The sequence below is a fragment of the Anser anser genome (genome assembly GCF_964211835.1).
Source record: "Anser anser genome assembly, contig: HAP1_SCAFFOLD_34, whole genome shotgun sequence".
In the NCBI taxonomy this organism is placed as follows: domain Eukaryota; kingdom Metazoa; phylum Chordata; class Aves; order Anseriformes; family Anatidae; genus Anser; species Anser anser.
The window spans coordinates 230,202-238,766 of NW_028154129.1; positions in this window are offsets into that span (position 1 = coordinate 230,202).

The window sequence follows — 8,565 nt, forward strand, 5'->3', positions numbered from 1 at the left end:
GGTTGGGAACTGCTTGTACACCTTTGGGGCCTGCGTCTGCGCGGGGCGGGGGGGGTTAGGGGGTTGGAGCTGGTTTTAACCTTTTGGGCTTGCATCTGGAGGGGCTTGGGGCCTGCCTTTGGGGGGGTGGTTGTGAGCTGCTTGTATACTGTAGGGGCCTGCTTGTACACCTTTGGGGCCTGCGTCTGGGGGGGGGTGGGAGTTGCTTGTACACTGTTAGGGCCTGCCTTGGGGGAGGGGTTGGGGCATGTGCCTTGGGGGCATGGGGTTGGGAGCTGCTTCTACGCTGTAGGGGTCTGGGTCTTGGGGGGTTGGGGCTGTTTGTACACCTTTGGGGCGTGCCTCTGGGGAGGATGGGGAGTTGCTTGTACACCTTTGGGGCCTGTGTCTGGGGGGGGGTTGGGGCCTGTGCCGGGGGGGTTGGGAGCTGCTTGTACGCTCTAGGGTCCTCTGGCAGGCTTTGGGGCCTCCCTTTGAGGGGGGCAGTTGGGAGCTGGTTGTACACCTTTGGGGCCTGAGTCTGGGGTGTGGGGGCTGGGGCTGAGGCCTGGGGCCTGGGGCATGCATCTGGGTGGTGGGGGGGGGGGGGTCCAGTTCATGGGGGGGGGTGGGTTGGGAGCTGCTTGTGGACAGTTGGGGTCTGCATCCGGGTGTGGCTGGGGCCTGCTTGTAGACTTCTGCAGCCTGTGTCTGGTGTTTGGGGGCTTTTCTGTAGTGTTTGGGGATTGCATTTTGGCTTTGGGATGTGTCTAGAGCTTCTGGGGCCTAGCTGTAGTGCTTGGGGCCTGCGTCTGGGGCTTTTCTGTAGCATTTTGGTAGCGTGTTTGTGATTTGGGGTCTGTATCCAGGGTTTTGCCTTTTTTGTAGTTTTCAGCTTTGTGTCTGTTTCTTTGTTGGTTGCCTGGGGTTTGGGGTTTGGATCATTAGTCAGTGTCATTAGCGTCGGGGGGTTGATATGAAGGGTTAGGGTTGTGGTTAGAGTTGTTACGGTTAAAGAGAATAAGGATTTTAGGGTAAGGGGATCAAGGTTGTGGGAATAAAAATGTTTTTGCACAGAGTTACATCGTTTAGAGGGAAGGAAGGTGGTATTGATATATGCTTGCAGTGATAAGAAAGCTTAACAGACAACCTTGTAAAATGCAGACAACCAGAATCCTTAGAGCAATTGGGTGGAAATCACGGTGTAAGAAACATTACCACCTCAAAGAGGAAAACAGTCAAGAAAAAAATAAAATTGACTAGTAACAGGCCAGCAGCTGTGTATTTTCTGTGAAGCACTGGATAGATCGTGAACATGGATTACTCAGTCAATGGGGAAACTGGGGAGGGTCCTGGTCACCGAGAGGAAAAAAAAAATTATATAAACTGTGTTATGGAACTAGTAGGTGGCTTGTGGGACGCCTGCCATTGCAATCGTGAATAAAAATGCTACCTCACTGAGATACTTGCCTGAGCCTATGGTATTGGTTACAGAGTGTTTCTAATAAGGTGTTAGGGTTTTAAGGTTTCAGGGCTAAGGCACTAGGGTTGGGTTTCAGGGTTAGGGTTTCCAGGGTTTAGGGTTAGGATTTTAAGGTTGTTAGGGTTGGAGTTATAAGGGTTAGGGTTTGGGGGTTAGTGTGTTAAGGTTTTAAAGTATTTTGTGGTTTTAGTGTTGATAGGGTTTTTAGGGTTAGGGTCTTAGGGTTTTAGTTATGGTCAGGTATTTAGGGTTAGGGTTTTAAGGTCTTATTTTTTTTTTTTTAAGGTTAGGGTCTCCAGCGGTAGGGCTTTGAGAATCTTTACGTTTTGGGTTAGGGTTTAGAGGGTCTTAATTTTTAGGGTTAGGGCTTTTAGGCGTAGGTCTAGTGTGGTAAATTTTATCGGGTTAGGACTGTAAGGGTTTTTAGGGTTAGGGTTTCTAGGGTTTTTTGGGGTAGGGGTTAGGGTTAGATCCGTGGGAGCCGTAGTGTTAGGGGTCAGGGTTCTTAGGGGTAAGGCCCAATATTAGGGTGGAAGGCCAAACTAAGGGGGGAGCCCCCCCCAAAATTGAAGGGTCGAAGCCCCAATTTAGGGGAAGAAACGTCAAAATTGTGGGGTCCCCCAAAATTGGGCGGAAGAGCTCTTAATATTGGGGGAAACCCAAAAAAGGAGGGTGGGGGATTCTAAAATTGGGGGGACCCCCCCAAATTGGTTGTGTCCCCCCCAAAATTGGTTGTGTCCCCCCCAATTAGGGGAGGAACCCCCAAAATTGGGTGGGCGAACCCCCATATTGGGGGGGCAGAACACTTAAATGGAAGTGTGAAATTCCAGAATTGAATGTGGACCCCCCAGAACAGTCTTCAGGGGTTTAGTGTGGTAAATTTTATCGGGTTAGGGCTGCAAGGGTTTTTAGGGTTAGGGTTTCTAGGGTTTGTTGGGGTAGGGGTTAGGGTTAGATCTGTGGTTGCCATAGCGTTAGGGGTCAAGGTTCTTAGGGGTTAGGCCTAATATTAGGGCGGAAGGCCAAAATAAGAGGGTGGGAGCCCCCCCCAAAATTGAAGGGTTGAAGCCCCAAGTTAGGGGAAGGAACGTCAAAATTGTGGGGTCCCCCAAAATTGGGCGGAAGAACTTTTAATATTAGGGGGGAACCCAAAAAAGGAGGGTGGGGGACTCTAAAATCGGTTGTGTCCCCCCCAAATTAGGGGAGGAACCCCCAAAATTGGGTGGGCGAACCCCCAAATTGGGGGGAAGAAGACTTAAATGGAAGTGTGAAATTCCAGAATTGGATGTGGACCCCCCAGAACAGTCTTCAGGGGTTTAGTGTGGTAAATTTTATCGGGTTAGGGCTGTAAGGGTTTTTAGGGTTAGGGTTTCTAGGGTTTGTTGGGGTAGGGGTTAGGGTTAGATCCGTGGTTGCCATAGGCTTAGGGGTCAAGGTTCTTAGGGGTTAGGCCTAATATTAGGGCGGAAGGCCAAAATAAGAGGGGGGGAGCCCCCCCCAAAATCGAAGGGTTGAAGCCCAAAGTTAGGGGAAGGAACGGCCAAATTGTGGGGTCCCCCAAAATTGGGCGGAAGAACTCTTTAATATTAGGGGGGAACCCAAAAAAGGAGGGTGGGGGACTCTACAATTCGGGGGGACCCCCAAAATTGGTCGGGTCCCCCCAAATTAGGGGAGGAACCCCCAAAATTGGGTGGGTGAACCCCCAAATTGGGGGGAAGAAGACTTAAATGGAAGTGTGAAATTCCAGAATTGAATGTGGACCCCCCCCAGACCTGGGGAGGAATCCCCAAACTTGGGGGGGACCCCCAAAATTGGGGTTAAAGCCCCAGATCCCGGGGAGCTAAGCCCCAAATTAAGGGAAGGAACCTCAAACATGTGGTGAGAACCCCAACATTGGGGGAAAGAACCTTAATATTAGGGTGGCAGGCCAAGAAAGGATGGTGGGGGCCTCCAAAATTGTGGGGGGCTTGGAATTGGGGGGAATCCCCAAAATGGAGGGGGAACCCCAAAAGTGGGGGGGGGGGCGAAGCACCAAATTAGGGGAAGGAACCCCAAAATTGCAGGGAAGAACTCTGAAATGGAGAGCTGAAAACCCGAAATTGAGGGGAAACCCCCCAAAACGGCGGGAAAACCCTCCATAAACACGAAACCGGTAATGTAACAGAGCAAAAAATGGCGTCCTACGGCAAGGTGCGAGGCTCAATTTTCTGGGGAGTGCTGGGAAATGTAGTTCTTGGCCACCGGGTTTCCGGGAGTCCATATTGTTTTCCCAGAGCATGCCGGGAGATGTAGTTCTCGGACACTGGGCTTCCGGGAGGCCATGTTGGTTTCCCATCTTTGCTAGACTCCGGGTGCTCTGGCTTCACAGAGAAACCCCCAAACTGAAAAATGTACCTGCTAATATATTGGGCTCTAAATGTAGCCCTGGGTTAATTGAATAACAATCCCTGGGTAAGATTGAAGTGCAGGAGGGGTTGGCTACGGTTTTAAGAGCCGGTTTGCAGAAAAGGGATTTCCCGTTAAGAAATGGCATATACTGATTGTTCTCTTCCTTGCTCTGCCAAGACCTGAAGCACATCTTGGAAGCCAGGCAGAATCCGTGGAGCCAATGGAGTTCTCAAGCTCGACTTCAGCTTCTTCCCAGCTAGAAGAAGCAAGGACACGCCGGCTGAGTTCCACAGGCAACGCGCCCGTATCTGTAGACGAGGATTTAGAGATGCTACTTTGGGAACTCTCAGACGGCATACTGGAAGCCGAGCTCGACTTGGACCCAGGGAAAGATGAGGATGACCTCCTCCTTGAGCTTTCCAAGATGATTGATGATTGAACTGCATAGTCCTATGGTATATTAAAAAAAAAAAAAAAAAGAAAAAAAAGAAAACAACTCTTCTTCTTGTTGGATACCCTGAGGTGATCCTTTTTCTAACTGAGGCTTTGCAATGAGACTTAAAGCACAGTTGGAACTGGTAGAAATTGGCAGGATCTGCACTCAGTTGTCCTAAGTTTTCCTGCTGGTCAGAGTTAAGGTCTTGTGCATGGTTCCGTAACTATAGGTGGCTACCTTTGATATCAAGAGGACAAAGCACTTGTTTCTTTTGGCACAGAAAGATGTCCATCGGCACGCTGTGGTGGCTGTGAATTGACGTAGTGATGGAGCGATGCCCTGAAGGCTTAAACGGAAAGCTTCTTCCTTCCGCCCCCCTTGGCACAGCTCGATGTTGGGCACATTGTGAAGCCTGGGTGTTCTGATTTCTCGGACAGTTGATACCCAAATCCCGGAGTTACTATGTCAACTCTTGACTTTTATTTGTTTATGCCATTGTTTTGACTGTAATCTTTTCAGATGATGAAGCTGTAGGGGCGGGAGGGAGCAAAATAATTATTCTAGCGTTGTGGACCAAACATGCTGCCAGGAGTGGTGGTGGTGGGGTCAGCCCACCCGGCCTTACTTTCAATTATCGGGGATGATAAAATGGTGTGAAAAGCAGCAGCTCTGCGATACGGCTACGCTACCCCCACTCCCTTCTCTTGTGCTGTACCAAAGTTCCCCCAAGCTTTGGTTGGTGCTTTTTGCTGGTGACAGTAGGACTCCAGGGCGAGTAGTCGGGACTCTCCTGCAGTAACTGGGTCAATTAAGGGTTGGTTTAAGTGCCTCCTGGTTTTTAAAATTGCTCCCCTGAGCTGCTGGCTCTGCTGCCTGCTACAGCAAATGTTCGGGTGCCATCAGCGTCGCACTTGGGCGTGGGCACTGACCCTGCGGAGGAGAGCTGAGACTCGCGTGTATTGTGTACCCTGCCGCCAGTGATCGTTTTCCCCTAGCAGATCTATTTTGAATCATTTCCCTAAATTTTAGAGGAACTTTAGGCTCTTTGTGCTATGATTTGTGAAGCTGTAGGGGCCCTCAGGCATTTGCTGCTGGCAGAGGAAAACCGCTTGTCGAATTTGTTGTAAATACTTTCTGTTTGGACAACAACGCCTGTGTGTGTGTGTGTGTGTGTGTGTGTGTGCACGCGTGCGTGCTTTGACGACCCCCTGCGACGCCCCAGCTCCGCGAGGGGAGCTTTGAAGCGGCTCTGGGAAAACCTCTGCGGAAGAAACCGCTGCTAGTGACTTGCGGAAAAGGGACTCCACAATCAGTGAGATTGTAAAGTAGGTATGTTTATTCAGCGCTGGGCAGCATGGGAGGTCGTGGGCATGAAGATTGATGACTCTTCCTCGTCACCGCTAGTTGACCTCTTGTCTTTGCACAGACTCAGTTGCTCCTTGGCTCTTGTCCATCTGCAAGACCAGTTTCTCCCAGTTTCTTAAGACAGGCTCACTCTCTTATTAGGAGACTGACCTTGGTAAGGGGCCCAAGGCTTCTTGCTTTAGTTAATTGGCACAATGCACCATAGTTAGCAAAGACACTAAGTAGCATCCTAGTTTAACGCTGTCAGCGCTCTATCTCTACTTGATAAGATTCTCCTAACTCCCTCTCTCACTGGAGCCCACGCAGCCCTCCGTCCTGCCGAAGGACTTCACGGGGACTTCTGCCGGCTCCGGGTGCCCGCACACAGACAGAAATGGCTTTGAGAGAAAACAATCATGAGGAGGAGAGCTCAGAGACTGCGGCCGGCTTTGGCCACCTTCCCCTCGCTTTCCCTCTCCGTGTTCAAACCGAGCACTGTTCTGCCGTCAACCTTCGCTGCCTCTGCCCGCGGCGCCGGGCTTTCGCGTGTGCCATTGCTCCTCTACATATTTTATCCTTCCTTTTGTAAGGAATGGTCCAGCAATTCGTGTCACTAAGGGATTTGAAGGGTTACCATCGAGGCCCGGGTCTAGGTGATAAGAGAACAAAGGGGTTTTTAGGGAAAAGTGCTGACTACTGCAGGGGATGTTGCTAGAGTTTCTGAAATCCGGCGCAGAGGCTCCCAAACGAGGAGGAAGGGGGAGCTGAAGGACAATTGAAGGACAAAAGCCTGAGAGGAAGACAACCAGCATTCAGCCCGAGCAAGCCCCGAGAGACCACCAGAGACAGGTACGCAGGCGCCCCTGGGAGGGGTTTCGGATTCCGGAAACCAATTCTAATAACCCTGCCTCTTCTCGAAGTAGTAATGAATATGTATTAGCCTGGGAGCATCAAAACCAGCCGCCTTACGTAACAGGCGTGCGTCCTGGGGGAGCAGAGACTCCCGGCGCACCCAGCGCTGCTTGCTTGCCTCTATTCGTTTAATAAATTGTAAACTTTGATTGTAATCCTATTTGGATTTATAACAGCCATTTATAACACTTTTTATATTTGTATTTTATTTAAGGCTGTCTTGCCCCCCTCCCCCCCCAGCCTCGCTGCTCGCCAATAAAGCTGGCGCAGGGGCTAAGGGATTTGAAGGGCCTGCTTGTACACCTAAGGGATTTGAGGGCCTGCTTGTACACCTTTGGGGACTGCCTCTTTTGGGGGGGGGGGTGGGGGGGTGTTAGGAGCTGCTTGTATACTTTTTTAGGCATTCCTCTGAGAGGGGGTTGGGAGCTTCGTGTATACTGGGGGGGGAGGGCCTCCCTCGAGGTGGAAGCGGGGGGGGTTGGAGCGTTTCTACACTGTAGGGGCCTGCCTGTACACTTTTGGGGCCTGCCTTGGAGGGGTTGGGAACTGCTTGTACACCTTTGGGGCCTGCGTCTGCGCGGGGCGGGGGGGGGTTAGGGGGTTGGAGCTGGTTTTAACCTTTCGGGCTTGCATCTGGAGGGGCTTGGGGCCTGCCTTTGGGGGGGGTGGTTGTGAGCTGCTTGTATACTGTAGGGGCCTGCTTGTACACCTTTGGGGCCTGCGTCTGGGGGGGGGTGGGAGCTGCTTGTACACTGTTAGGGCCTGCCTTGGGGGAGGGGTTGGGGCATGTGCCTTGGGGGCATGGGGTTGGGAGCTGCTTCTACGCTGTAGGGGTCTGGGTCTTGGGGGGTTGGGGCTGTTTGTACACCTTTGGGGCGTGCCTCTGGGGAGGATGGGGAGTTGCTTGTACACCTTTGGGGCCTGTGTCTGGGGGGGGGTTGGGGCCTGTGCCGGGGGGGTTGGGAGCTGCTTGTACGCTCTAGGGTCCTCTGGCAGGCTTTGGGGCCTCCCTTTGAGGGGGGCAGTTGGGAGCTGGTTGTACACCTTTGGGGCCTGAGTCTGGGGTGTGGGGGCTGGGGCTGAGACCTGGGGCCTGGGGCATGCATCTGGGTGGTGGGGGGGGGGGGGGTCCAGTTCATGGGGGGGGGTGGGTTGGGAGCTGCTTGTGGACAGTTGGGGTCTGCATCCGGGTGTGGCTGGGGCCTGCTTGTAGACTTCTGCAGCCTGTGTCTGGTGTTTGGGGGCTTTTCTGTAGTGTTTGGGGATTGCATTTTGGCTTTGGGATGTGTCTAGAGCTTCTGGGGCCTAGCTGTAGTGCTTGGGGCCTGCGTCTGGGGCTTTTCTGTAGCATTTTGGTAGCGTGTTTGTGATTTGGGGTCTGTATCCAGGGTTTTGCCTTTTTTGTAGTTTTCAGCTTTGTGTCTGTTTCTTTGTTGGTTGCCTGGGGTTTGGGGTTTGGATCATTAGTCAGTGTCATTAGCGTCGGGGGGTTGATATGAAGGGTTAGGGTTGTGGTTAGAGTTGTTACGGTTAAAGAGAATAAGGATTTTAGGGTAAGGGGATCAAGGTTGTGGGAATAAAAATGTTTTTGCACAGAGTTACATCGTTTAGAGGGAAGGAAGGTGGTATTGATATATGCTTGCAGTGATAAGAAAGCTTAACAGACAACCTTGTAAAATGCAGAGAACCAGAATCCTTAGAGCAATTGGGTGGAAATCACGGTGTAAGAAACATTACCACCTCAAAGAGGAAAACAGTCAAGAAAAAAATAAAATTGACTAGTAACAGGCCAGCAGCTGTGTATTTTCTGTGAAGCACTGGATAGATCGTGAACATGGATTACCCAGTCAATGGGGAAACTGGGGAGGGTCCTGGTCACCGAGAGGAAAAAAAAAATTATATAAACTGTGTTATGGAACTAGTAGGTGGCTTGTGGGACGCCTGCCATTGCAATCGTGAATAAAAATGCTACCTCACTGAGATACTTGCCTGAGCCTATGGTATTGGTTACAGAGTGTTTCTA